This window comes from Musca autumnalis, unplaced genomic scaffold, assembly GCF_047663935.1.
Source record: "Musca autumnalis isolate F117 unplaced genomic scaffold, ASM4766393v1 scaffold_2, whole genome shotgun sequence".
In the NCBI taxonomy this organism is placed as follows: domain Eukaryota; kingdom Metazoa; phylum Arthropoda; class Insecta; order Diptera; family Muscidae; genus Musca; species Musca autumnalis.
This window is the reverse complement of record NW_027411755.1, coordinates 5,661,451-5,675,739: the sequence shown is the minus strand read 5'-3', so window position 1 is coordinate 5,675,739 and position 14,289 is coordinate 5,661,451. Positions and strand designations below refer to the sequence as shown.

Sequence of the window (14,289 nt, the reverse complement as noted above, 5' to 3'; positions counted from 1 at the left end):
GTTTCACAAACTTGTGTTTTAAATAAGCTCGAATGATCAAAACTACTTAATTCCGACCCTTTATAACAATAAAATTACTTACCTATCTCTGTTGGTTTAGTTTGGCTTTTAGGTCAGAAAATAAAACAAACTTTTTTTTATTTTTATTCTTCCAATATTTCGAACATCATCGGTGTTCATCATCAGGGATTTTATTTTTGGCTTTTTCTTTATCGACTATCGGCACATCTCTTTTTGTTCACAACTGATATCCAGGTTGGTATCCAGGTTGGATATCAGTTGTGAACAAAAAGAGATGTGCCGATATTCGATAAAGAAAAAACCAAAAATAAAATCCCTGATGATGAACACCGATGATGTTCGAAATATTGGAAGAATAAAAATAAAAACAAAAAAAAAAATAAAAATTGTTTTATTTTCTGACCTAAAAGCCAAACTAAACCAACAGAGATAGATAGTCCAAAGGTGAACAAAAATTACATCAAATATTAAAATTACTTACCTTTTCTTAACACTTTTTCGCCATTAATATCCCTCCCTCCCATTAAATGCCATTGCGTTGTTTTGACTATTTTTATTCACTAACATTTGTCACACTTTTCAAGTATTGACAACACTGTTACTGATATTATTCTCTTCTTTCAGATGTCAATTTGTTTTTAAAGTATTTTCGAACCTCTTTTCTCCAAATTCTAAAAAAATCCCTAAAACCCCCGAATGTTATTGAATTTCCCCAAAAAAAAAAAAATCCCCAAACATTTCTTAAGGCCGGCCCACACTAGAGTGATTTCATTGAAAATTGTCGTGAAATTATGCGCCCCTTGATCGAGCTCCATAGTAACGACATGAAGTTGCAATAGTGGGGAACTCGATCTAAAAAGGCCTAATTTCACGTTTTTTTTAAAGAAATCATTCTAGTGTGGACTGGGCCTAACAAATAATTACAAAAATTAGTTTTATTTTACTTTTGAAATTCATTTCATCTATTTTATTTTACATAAGTAACTTGTAATATGTAAATCATTTATAAACATGTCATAATAATAAATAAGTAACTTAAAAATAGGAAAACGTCAACAATAAGCTGTACATTGAAATTCAATTAAATTGGTTTCAAACATGTAAAGTATTCTTAGACTTACATATATAGCAATTAAATTAACGATATTAAAAACTTCACTCTTAGGTGATTCAGAATCATCTGATTGGATTTACATATATAAATTTTTATAATGAAAAATTTATTTAGGTGGGTAAATTTAAAAAAAGTGGTAAAACTGGAAACATCAAATGCACCAAGATCCACTGCCAATCCAGGATCAGCGTTTAGTTTTTTGTGATTTCTGAACCATTGGCATGTTGAGTGTCAACTGCCATGGGATGCCATCACTATCTTCATCCTATTCGCAGAGATCACCTTTGTCGTTAGCTTTAAGAATTATAGGAATGGATTTAACAATTAAGAGAGGATCCAATTGATTTCGATTTTTGGCCAAGGGACAATTGTCGCTGTCATTTGGTATGGCATCACCATCCATGTCATCATCACAAGCATCGCTCCTATAAGAAAAGAATATTGACATTTTAGAAGCGATATTGATTTTAGAATTTTTGATTAAGTCCATATTTTTACTAGCGATTCTCGACTAAAGATTGTAGCATAAATGAAGTGTCTACGTTTTCCAAATAACGCGGATAAGGTTATCTCAAAACAGGGAAATACAGTTATCTTTTTTCACATACTTACTTTCCATCACCATCCGTATCCAATTGATCAACAATGATAATCGCTGGACTGGTGTACTATGGGTGCCTTTGTGTGTATATCCTTCACGACAGTTGCATTGATAGCAACCCTGTGAAAAATTAACAATCTTCAATTAAAAGATATTCAAACAAATTAAATACATGACTTACACTGGTATTCACACACACGGAATTCTCTCAACACCTAGCCACACCACTTTGGCATTCACTAATATCCACATAGGATTGACGTTGATAGGTATTTGTCCAATATTTAACATTGTAACCTGGAAGCAGAAAGTATATTAAAATTTGAAAATATTTCTTGATCTTAAAGATCACTGGCCAGTTACCTTCATAACCCAATGGACATGGTTTACAACGGAAGCCTGGACTTAGATTGGCAATATATCACAGGGCGTGTACAATTGCCATTCATTGATATGAATGGGCGCACGAGACACAACGATAGTATGGCGGAATCTTAGAGTCAATACGCTTTGGGCCTGTAAAGAAGAAAGTTGCATGAATGTGGGTGGCTTCGTTAACCCTTTCGACCCCAACTTTGCTTATAAGCAACTTCGATTTTTAGCATGGTTTAATTTGAAACTGATGGGATTTTCTCATCAAAACTCGCATTGGCAACAGCAAAAATATCAGTTATGTGACGATCGACCTATTTATTATGCATTATACACTATGAAGTCTAGCAAATCGCGCGCTCTAAAAAAATAGTGCATAAAGTAAAGTTTAAAAAAAATTTTTATAAATAATAATTTTAAAAAACAAATACGCAGTGTTATTACTAACAGGTATAGTTATAAAACAAAAATAACATTTTGAAAAAATGTGGCATTGTTCCTCTACAATATTTTTTTCTTTTTTGAAGTTGCTTATAAACAACTTTGGTCCACGGTGATAGTGAAATTCATTGAAATCGAAAATATGCACAAACCACCTAACGGGTCTGGAAACAAATATATAAGCCATTCTGGAGTTCGACTGAAACAAGTCTTCTGATGAAGAGTGCGAAGATGAAGAAGAAGAGTTTATGTAGAATGGTTTAAACGAAATTTTGAAGAGAGGTGAAGAAATAGAGATGAATTTGCTAGAAGATAGCACCATTGATCTACGTGTTGTAAAGTATCCAGAGAGAGTCGAGCGTCATGTTCCAGTTTCAAGCGCCGTAAAGTTACTTACGACCTGCCAAATTCGTCATTGGGTGGTATGGGAAAAAAGGTCGACGTCGTTTTAGTAAGACAGGAACACCTGTGTCAAAGTGTGGTGTTCATCTATGTTCAAATACAAGTAAAAATTGTTTTCTTGTCTATCATACTAAGGTATTATTGATATAATATATAAAAATTTTTAAAATATTAAAACAACAACAATGGGAATAAGCCAGACTATTTTGAAAAAACAAAATTGCAAACGCTATCCCAATAAAAAAACGCCACAATGCTTCAAATTGAAGACACTGGCACGACGTGTGTTGTTTTTGCTGTAAAGCAGACCAACGAAATTTTGGTGTGTGCATTCGTCAAAATTTGACGACACATACAAGTGGCGAGTAGCTATGGCATAAAGAAGAAAATATTGGTTGTACCGATGATATTTTTGAAAATTCTATATTAATTCTTACCTATTTTATATGTTGATAATATACATATGAGTAGTTATGATGTAAAGGAGGCAAATTATAATCAATGCAATCATTATTTTTTAATTTTTATGTATAGTTTGTAAGAACAATAATGTTTAATATTTTATTTATAGAGTAGCTATGAAGTAAGGTGGAATCTTTGTAATTATATCTGAATTGGCCATTGAGTTATCCATATGGCTTCGATTGCAAAGTAATGAAAAATAAAAATAAAAATAAATAAATAAAGAGGTTTGAATTGTTTTCGCAGACACTTTCGTCGGAGTTGTATGAGGTTGCCAAGGAAACACTTCTCATTGAACTTTTTTCTTTGCTTACCTTTATACTTCGAGCTGACGATTGATGTTTGGGTATAAAAAGTTTCTTGTTGAAGAAGTTATTGAAAAATAACTTCGGTGGAGAATATCCACAAACAAGAAGCAAGGGAACTGATGAGATCCAGTGGCGTGGATCGAAACTATAGTATTCCCTGCCTTACCCCTTGGCGAGCAATGCCAAATCTTTTCCACTAATAAAATAGTTGTTTTAAAATATTAAAACAACAACAATGGGATTAAGCCAGACTATTTTGAAAAAACAAAATTGCAAACGCTATCCCAATAAAAAAAAATAAAAAAAAAACGCCACAATGCTTCATAATATATAATATTATATCAAAAATGATTCTTAAAGAATATATAACAAGCAATTTGTATGTTCTTATAAACTTGTTTTAATTTATTAATGCCATGAAATACTACCTCAACGGCCCGAAGTTGCTTATAAGCAACTTCCAATATCTGGTTCCCCAATAACTCCCGAAGTTTGAAATCTTCAAAAATCCTTAATTTGGAGCTAACAAGCATTGCTATCACGAAAAAATAATTTTTAGACATTCGGTTCTGCAGCGGGGCCGAAAGGGTTAAAAATAGTTCGATATTTCAAACTGAGGCAAATATTAAAATATTAGCTGACCCGGGTCCGCGTTGCTGGCCCATCGCATTGAGTTTTATAGCCTGTTTTTCTAAGACGAATCGAATTTAAATTCGTTCAAACTACTACCAAACTCATTTTATTGTAGACTTTTTTTGTTTGATTGAAAACACAAATGAAGTAAATATTTTTGAAAAAAAAAAAAACAGAAGTTTTGTAGTTGTTCGAACGAATTTGACTTCGAATGGTCTTAGTGAAAAAGGCCATTAATGCCAACTTTTTACGGACTTTATGCTTTACAGTTCAAAAGTAGGTGGACCCGAAGAAATGAGGTAGGAAATCCCAATTTCTTCGGGTCCACTCTCAAACCGTATTATTCATTGAGAATTTTAAATTTATCAACAGATTTTGCATGTAACCTTTATTTTCCCTTACGGATGTTATTGGATTTTTTTGCCCATTGCTATTGTTTAGGATTTATTATCGTCCATTAGGGGGACATCCTAAAGCGATATAATTAAAAAAGTTAAAAAAATGGTAAAGATTATTTTTTCATGGCTGATGGGACGTGAACCTCACCATTTAAAGAAAATTTGTAAATGTATTGTTTTCCTAAATACCGCGCCACCTCCGAAATTCATGCCTACACATTCCACAAAATTTCATGAAACTCGGTTCGGTAGTATTCAAGAGATAACATACTTAAAAGCACCATGAAAGAGCATTTGATCGGCGGCGCAACCACCGTTGTCTCGAAAATTAATTTCCAAGCAGATACATTCATAAGTTTAGCAATTATAGCGATTATAAAACAATTGGCCCCGAAATTCATCAAGAAAAATATATATCATTTCGGGCCACGAGACATTCCCGAACATTTTCTGAAAATTTCATGAAATTTTGTTCAATACTTCCCTCAGAAATTTAAAATTAAAAATGACAGACTGTCAGGGTAATGAAAAATTTCTACTAAATGCTTTTGTGCTAAGAGTCTTAAACAAAATCCTACAGTTTTCATTCAGAAAACTTGCTCCACAATCTTCCTTTGGTCCCCATGGCAGCAATTTGTTCGTAGTTTGTATCTTAAGAATAAACGGAAAACGCCCCCCTACAGGAAAAAATGGAACCTCCGAATATAGCAAAGTTCTTCACCACTGTTGAATAAGATCTTCATAAAAACTAATTCATGTAAGCCCTTCATCCCTATCCCCTCTGCATCTATGTCTTATATTGCAAAGAACAAAGGAAATCGGTGTATCTGTCAGTTCAGCCCATTTGTGTATGCTGCACTTCGGCTTAAGCTGCCATGAAAAGAAAGAGATCGAAAGCCAGACAAATTTGTTTACAATAACTTGTCATTGTCATTGAAGTTCTTATGTTGATATTATTGTTCAATGTTTGTGACATGGTCACACCAAACAACAATTACAAGAAAATCTTATTAAAAGGCCAATTTCCTTACAAGCCAATACATGGAATCATTTATTATTTAAAGTTGAGTGGAGAGGAGGCATGTTTGTGTGTTTGGATTGTGTAGGCAGATGACAGCCACAATTGAGCCGAGGCTATAGTAAACAAAACTAAAAGGAAGAAGATGAAGATAAACGCCTTTGGGCCCACCATAAACACACAACCTAACCACACACCACCACTAAAATACCCACAACTGATAGATCACTGGATGAAAGCATCAAAACAAAGATTAAAGGCTTGAAAAACCGAAGCACACAGAAGAATGCCGCATGTAACCAGCTTTAACCAATAGACAACTAAATTTGTCAATAATCTTAAATCAAATACAACAATAACCACCATCGCCACCCCAACCAACAACTTCTCTAAAAGCAAACAAACAAAAGCAATCTATAGATCAAATTCTCTGACAAAATCGGATATTGGAAAAATCAGAGAAACAAAGTCAAAGAAACAAGAGAAAAAAAAAATAAAACGGATTTTCTTGTGAAAAAATGTTACGCTTCAATGGGCATGCGCTCATGGATATTAGCTAGAGATCACGGTGTTTATCAAGCATGTCCACATTTCGTAGATACTTCAGATAAGTTGCTGCATGATGGCTGATATGTGGCAGAGTGTGTGATGTGTGGTTATCACATCAAAGATAGTTAACAGTTCGCCTGGCTTTGTTGTTCACAACTTTCCCACACTTTTAGTCAAATCGCCGACACATGGACATGTCTTTTAAGGCCTTAAGCCACCACTACCACTCGCCAACCAGCAATAATCAAAATATCCCAAAGATGTTATGATCAATTGATCACAAGGAAGAAAAGAATCCATACATAAATAACTACACAATGTAGCTATGTATGTTAACTACATATAGCTACATATGTATTTAGCTGGTAGGCAAAATCTACAGGCAGCACACGCATGGGCGTAGCCAGCTATGGGCAGGGGGTGGGCAGCTGCCCCCCCTAGATCCTTCAAAAAAGTTTTGAAAAATTATACTGTTATACAAAATTAAAAAAAATTGCAGATGTTCTGATGTACTACTTTTTATTTTATAACGGCAAATGAGTGACTAATATTTTTCGAATTTTTTAAAGTGGTTAACCTAACCATTTGTTAACCACTTTTAAAAAAATATAGCTTATGGTTATGTACATAGTTATGGTATATAGTTATGGTGATTGAAGTGTAAAAACAGGAAAATGCTTTGACTCGAGCTCTAGGCTACTTCGAAGATACCAAACAGTATAATTTATTTCTTATTTTATAATATTTAATTTATTATTTGCAAGTAAGCTTTCGAAAATTGGAAAAACCAATGAATTCGGTTGAAATGAAATTAATTTATTGTCCAATCGATGAAAACAGTTTACCAGTTCTTTGTGGTGGCAAAACAAGTAATCCTACAATGGAAACTTTGAGGCACCAGTGGCACGTGTTAACATATTCCGATTGAGCTCAAACTTTGCCAATCTTAATTTTTAACAAAACTAAACAATTTAGGAGGATGCCGCATAAAAAAAATCTGACATCGATTTTTTAAAACCACTCTAGTATACATATTTTTGATCAGAATAAAATTCTGAGTCGATATAGTCATCCAAATTATTATATCGGTCCAAACTTAGTTTAACTTCGAAGAGGGCCATATCGGTCCACCTTTTAATTATTTGTGATGTCAAAATGTGTTAAATAGATATTTTTGTTTAAACATTGAAAACGGGTTTATTTAAGAAAGCATATATGAAATTCTTTAAAGTATGTTCGGACGATCAATGTCTCGTAAAAATATTATGATGTGCGAAGTATGTACCAGAGTTGTCGTGCGAGCCATTTTAGAGAAAAGTTTCGAATGGCTCATCTTCGAACTTAAACTAAGTTTGGATAAAATATTACGAAGGCCAAATTTTGGACCGAATCGGTTGATCTGTTCGAGAGTTATTGTGCGTCCAGAAAGCCAGACGAAAGGAGATAGCTAAAACGACTCCAAATTGTCTGAAACAGATTTCATTCAAACATAATTGAGGCCCACAGCGCCAAAACGGCCTAACCCACATGTCCACAAAAATCAAACAGACTATAAATATCTAACCAGAATCTTTTGAAATAACTATTAAAACAATTCCATATTGCATTGATTAACACTAGGTAATACTACGTTCTAAAATAACACAATATGACATATTTTAGAATTTGTTTCAAAAGGTTTCAGTTAAATCTTTACAGTGTGTTTAATTTTTTGGGCATGTTGCTTAGGCCGTTTTGGCGCTGACCGCCTCAATTGGGGTCTAAAATAATTATGTCGATACGACGCATTTTGGTCGTATAAAAGTGTATATAACCTCGTTAGTCTCCAGGCTGAGTGAAAAAAAATGCCATACCAAAACGTGGACCTATGTTCGTAATTTTGAGGGGGATATTGTCTTTTCGGTGGATAAATTGCTTGAACACCTTGAACATAGTAAGCCAAATTTCAGCCAATTTAATAACTTCCAAATACCTAAAATCTAAATTCAAAATTAGAGCAAATATATTTATAGATAAAATAAATGAAATCGGGCGGTACAGTTATATGGGGGGCTATACCTATGTCCATAATTTTTGGTGCAGATTTGATCACCCTAAATGCCAAATAATAGCTTTCCAAAACTTTATCTCAATTTTTATGGATGATCAATTTTACCATAGTAAAATAGAAATTGGTGTTCGAAATTGGGGCGAACACTAAATTTGTAGAAGTAAAGAAATTGATTTATATGATGTTTTATTGATTTATTTTATCGCTTTTGAATGAAAAAATGGCGTACAGAAATATGGCCCCATGAAAAAACACCCCAAATTGAAAATAGGCCACAAACAGGTATGTGGAAAACAAAAATAAAGCTTTTGGGGGCCTATTTTCGTCTTTCTGGGACCTTTTCTCATGTTGGGGCCAATTTGTCTTCACAACAAGTAAATCGATAATTTGAAAATCAAATCGGGGTCTAAATAATATTGGGGTCTAATTGAATTTTTCGTTGGGGCCTTCTGTTTAACAGGGGTGAATTTTCGAAAGTTATTATTAAGACAAAGAAGAAAAATTAGGGTGTAATTTCATACATTTTATTGAGAACAAACAATAAAACACGGTGCCCAGACGTAAAACCCAAAATTGGTTGGGAGTTTTGTTCGTGAAGCAAAGCGGACATAACTAAAAAGAAGTCGGACTCCCAACGATTTTGTTCATAATTTCAACGTTTTTGTTTTTGCTTTTCGAAAATTTTCATTATTTTTTATTGATCAAAGAACTGTTATAAATTTTAGAGAAGATGTTAGAATAAAACGGAATTGTACATTTGGGAAAGTTTAAGTGCCAAACAATAGGGAGGTTTCCACAAAATCTTCTAGATTTCATAATATTAATAAAAAATGATATTATATCTGATTTTGTCAGTAGCAGTTCGGAGAAATTTTACCCGACTACGGTATTCGACGAAGACACAGTCGTATATTCGAGTATATTAATTACTTAATTTGAAAAAATTTTAAGTATTTGCATTTCTTTACAAAAACTCTGTATTTTTTCAATAGTAAAAAATTTTTTGAAAAAAATCGCGCGATTGTTTCAAAATTTTGTTCACCTGCGGCGCTCTTCGGTTTTATAAGAGTATTTGCAGTTTTTTAGAAAAACTTTGTAATTCCAAAATTGTGAAAATATTTTTTCAAAAACATTTTGTTTGCGGCGCTTTTCGTTTTTATAAAAGTATTTGGAATTTGTTAGAAAAACTTTGTATTTTTCTAAAAATCGCGCGATTTTTTCAAAAAATATTTTCCCTATTTAAGAAAAATTGTTTTCTCCTGCGGCGCTTTTCGGGGTTTTAGAAGTATTTGCAATTGTTTAGAAAAACTTTGTATTCTCTAAAACTGTAAACATATTTTTGTAAAAATCGCGTAATTTTTTTTCAAAAATAATTTCGGCTGCGGCTCTTTTCGTTTTTAAAAAATTTTTGCGGATGTTCCCAAAAACTTTGTACTTCCTAACAGCTATACCTAACTCTCAGCGCGAAGTAAAAAAATTATTCACCAAGTGGTCAAACAAATTCGCCTGAAATTGTGGGCAGTGGTACTTTCGTAGCGGAAAGAAACTATCTATTCCATATTAGTGCAGAATACTTCATGGTGGACGTTTTTTACTTGTTTTTCATTAGGTAAGTACCTAAATAAAGGTTTTAAAATTTTGTGTGTAAAAACTATACACATCACCAAAAAAACAAGTAAGCAAAGGCTATAGTCGGACAGGGCCGACCATACGAAACCCTACACCACTACCCTGCGAGTTAGCTTTCAGCAAGTCAAAGTTTCTTTTGGACAAATAAGCTCATTGTAAGAAATAAATTTTTAAAGTCTCAGTCTCTGTCGTGCATTCAGAGTGTCAACACATAACAGCGGAGTTTTTGTTCATTCGTACTTTGTTCATAAACAACGTATGCGCCGTTAAAATCTGCAACAACAATATATTAAAACATATTTGTTTTTCGTCTGTGCATTGCACTCATAAATCGGGGAGTGAGACTTTTGCTCTCCTCCAAACATGAATGCGAAAGTGAAAAAACGAAAAATAGTGGAAGAAGTAAAAGATAATGTTGGACCGGTGAAGCAATCATCCACAAATTATTTCCAACCACTGCAATCTCTGATCAACGACGGAGAGCAGAATGATGATATGGATAGTGAAAATCCAACAACACCTGTTAAGAAGCATATTCCACCAATAACAATATTGAAATCTACTACGGATGCGATTCATAAAGCATGTAAAGAAGCTTTAGTTACAAAATACGGAATAACTAAAATTTCGATTGGTCATAAACTCTTTTGTGAGATTGAGTATGATTACAATTCTATGATTGATTATTTGAAAAAGAGCAATTTTGAGTTCTTCTCTTTTTCATCAAAAAATAACAGACCTTATAAAGTCGTCCTCTCTGGTCTCGACAAAGTTGACGTCAACGCTCTTAAATCTGAACTTCAGATGGCTGGTCTTCAAGTCATAAATATTAAGCCTGTATTTAAAAAAGGCCAATTTAATAGAGAAATTATACTCTACATCGTATACCTAAAGAAAGGCACAATAACTCTTCAAGATTTAAGAGAAAAATACCGCTATGTTAACTCAGTACGAGCTAAATGGAATTATCAATCAAAGAGAACTAACAAAGTCACTCAATGTTACAAGTGTCAGATGTATGGCCATGGATCTCAATACTGCAACGTAAAAACCTTTTGTTCCAAATGTTCGGGACCTCATCTCACTGCAGAATGTAAATCTAGCGATGTTAAGTGTGCAAACTGCAATGGTACTCACACCTCTACTGATTTAAATTGCCCAAGTAGAATGGCATATCTACAAATTAAGAGCCGATATATGAAGCCGAAAGCGCTGCCCAGAGCTGTCCATCATGTGTCGCATGCTCGACCATCAACAGAAACACAAAATAGTTGGGCAAACCCACTATTCAACAATAATAATATTAATAATAATATAAACTCTCAAAATATTACTAGCAATGATCTTTTTTCTGCTGAAGAGTTAATGTCGATTTCTGTAGAATTGATCAATAACCTTAAGTCTTGCAAAAACAAGACCGAACAATTTAATGTAATTACTGCATTAGCATTAAAATTCTTATCATGAATATCTGCAACTTGAAAATTATGATATGGAATTCTAGAGGAATTCGCAACAAATTGGTTGAATTTTTTGATTTCTTAATTCGTAAGGATATAGATATTGCAATGATAAATGAAACGTGGCTGAAAAGCGATATTAGAATGAACCACCCTAAATTTTGTTGTTATCGTTGCGATAGAACCTCCAGCAGAGGAGGAGGAGTGGCCATTGTGTTAAAAAATAACATTTCTCACGCTGTAATTCCTAAGGTTGATTGCTCTTTAATTGAAAATATTGGCGTCAAAGTATTTTTAAGTGATGGTTTTGATATAAACTTTTTCAGTTGCTACTTTCCTGGAGGTTCCGCAGGGACTTCAAATATTCGCAAACAACTTTTTAAAAATGATCTGAGAAAACTCTCTAGGATACAGGGTAACTTCATTTTAGGCGGCGACTTTAACTCAAGAAGTCGTGAATGGGGTTGCCTCCGCTCTAATTGCTGGGGAAATATTATTTTAGATTTGCTGTCGTCGAATACGTTTCAAATTATCTATCCTCCAGAACCAACCTTGGTGCCAACTAATAGTAACTGCAATCCATCTACTCTCGATTTTTTTATTACAAATGTACCTCAGAATCTATCTGCGGCTTTAACTCAAAATAATTTAGGCTCGGATCACCTTCCGGTGTTAACCACTTTTAACAAAAACCCTATACTATCTGAAAATCTGATGTTTGACTTCAAAAACGCCAATTGGAATGTATTTCGACGTTTCATTACTCAGAATAGCGCATCCCTCTTAAATGCCCCAATAAACAACATTAGCGATATTGATAGACTTGTAGAGAATACCACTACTTTAATTTTGGATGCTATGGAAGAATCGATCCCAAAAAAAGCCACTAACACTGACTATGTAAAACGTCTCCCTAGACGCATTATGAATTTAATCACATTACGAAATAGCAGCAGAAGAAATTGGATAAGGTATCGTTTGCCTCATTTTAAGCATGAAGTCAAGTTTCTTAATAGATTAGTTAACGATGCTATAGTACAACATAGAAACAAAACTTGGTCTAATACTTTAAAGTCTTTAAGAAAATCTTCTTCAACTTTTTGGAATATTTCTAAAATTTTGAAGAAAAAGAAGAATCATATCCCATGTCTTAAAGAAAACGACAAGCTATTTACTTCAAATTTTGAAAAAGCTGAGTTACTGAGTCAGAAATTTTATGCAAACCACCACTTATCCAACAATTTAAGTGATCAGCACACAATGGATTTAGTGTCTGGTGTGTACGATTCTTTCAGCAATGAACAGCAATTTACTTCGCAATTGACAACTTTCGAAAATGTTAAATCAATAATACTGTCACTAAAGAATAAAAAGAGTTCTGGCTCTGACAAAATATCTAATAAATGCTTAAAAGCCCTCCCCCAAGTTAGTTTACAGTTATTAACTAATATTTACAATGCATGCATTAAATTCTGTTATTTTCCATTGTCTTGGAAAAGTTCTAAAATTATTCCAATATCAAAACCGGGAAAGGATTCTTCAGATCCATGTTCTTATAGGCCAATTAGCTTATGGTGTAGCATGAGTAAAGTATTAGAAAAAGTAATTAAGGACAAAGTCGTTACCTACATTAATGATAAAAACGTATTACCGATCCAGCAATTCGGTTTTCGTGCCAAACATAATACTGTACAGCCTCTCATTCGCATAAAGAATTTGGTTAAAAAGTGCTTTAACGAGGGCAAATCTACTGCTATGGTTTTGTTAGATGTCAAATCCGCGTTCGATTCCGTTTGGCATAAGGGACTTATATATAAATTAGTTACTATTGGCTTAGATACTGCAACAGTTAAATTAATAAACAGTTTTTTGTCAAACAGAACATACCGTGTTCATGTTGGTCAAGATGTCTCAAATATTTTCAACATACCAGCAGGCTGTCCCCAAGGCTCATGCCTGTCACCTATATTGTATAACATTTACACTTATGATTTTCCAATTTTAGAGGGTTGTGATTCTTCAATTTTCGCGGATGACACAGCTATATTAAGTACTCATACACTTTCACAAAATGTTATTTCCAATCTTCAACACTCTTTGGATGTTGTACTTAATTATTTCGTGAAGTGGAAAATTTTAATAAACTCTAACAAAACACAAGCCATCTACTTTTCCAGGAAGCGCAAACAATGTTTCTTACCATCATCAAATTTAATATTTAACGGCGTGAGTATTCCTTGGGAAGAAAACGTAAAATATTTGGGCGTTATACTCGACAAAAAAATGCTTTTTAATATGCACATAAGTTATATCATAAACAAAGTCAATATTACCACCAAAATTTTATATCCTTTTATCAATAGGAAATCGGAACTAAACATGGATAATAAATTAATCCTCTTTAAAGTAATTTTTCAAGCAATTATATTTTATGCCGCTCCGGGCTGGCACGAAGTTGCAAATTCACATATCAAACGTCTGCAAACTAAACAAAATAAAGTTTTGAAAATGATGGGTAATTTGCCGTATCGCTTTTCAACATCACGTTTACACTTCCTCTTTATGTTACCTTTAGTTAAAGATAAAGTTAATTTTATAACCGAAAAATTTATTGATAAATGTTCCAATTCATCCTTTGAACATATTCGTAATCTATATCCTTAGGATTTACGTTTTTAAAAAAAGACAACTCTAGTGTTAGGTAATTTACGGGTTTTTTTGTAAATTTTTCCCTTTAACTGTAATTGTTATACTCATGTATTTTTTTATTATTATTCGTTTATATGATTAAGAAGAAAAGTTTGTAAAAACTAAACTCTTACATAGAAATG

The 14,289-nt window shown here is 33.3% G+C and overlaps 1 pseudogene; it reads right to left on the bottom strand.

Moving 5' to 3' along the window:
* Window positions 1–954: 954 nt before the first annotated feature.
* LOC141395344 (uncharacterized) overlaps window positions 955–14,289 on the bottom strand; it is a 48,456-nt pseudogene continuing 35,121 nt past the window's right edge.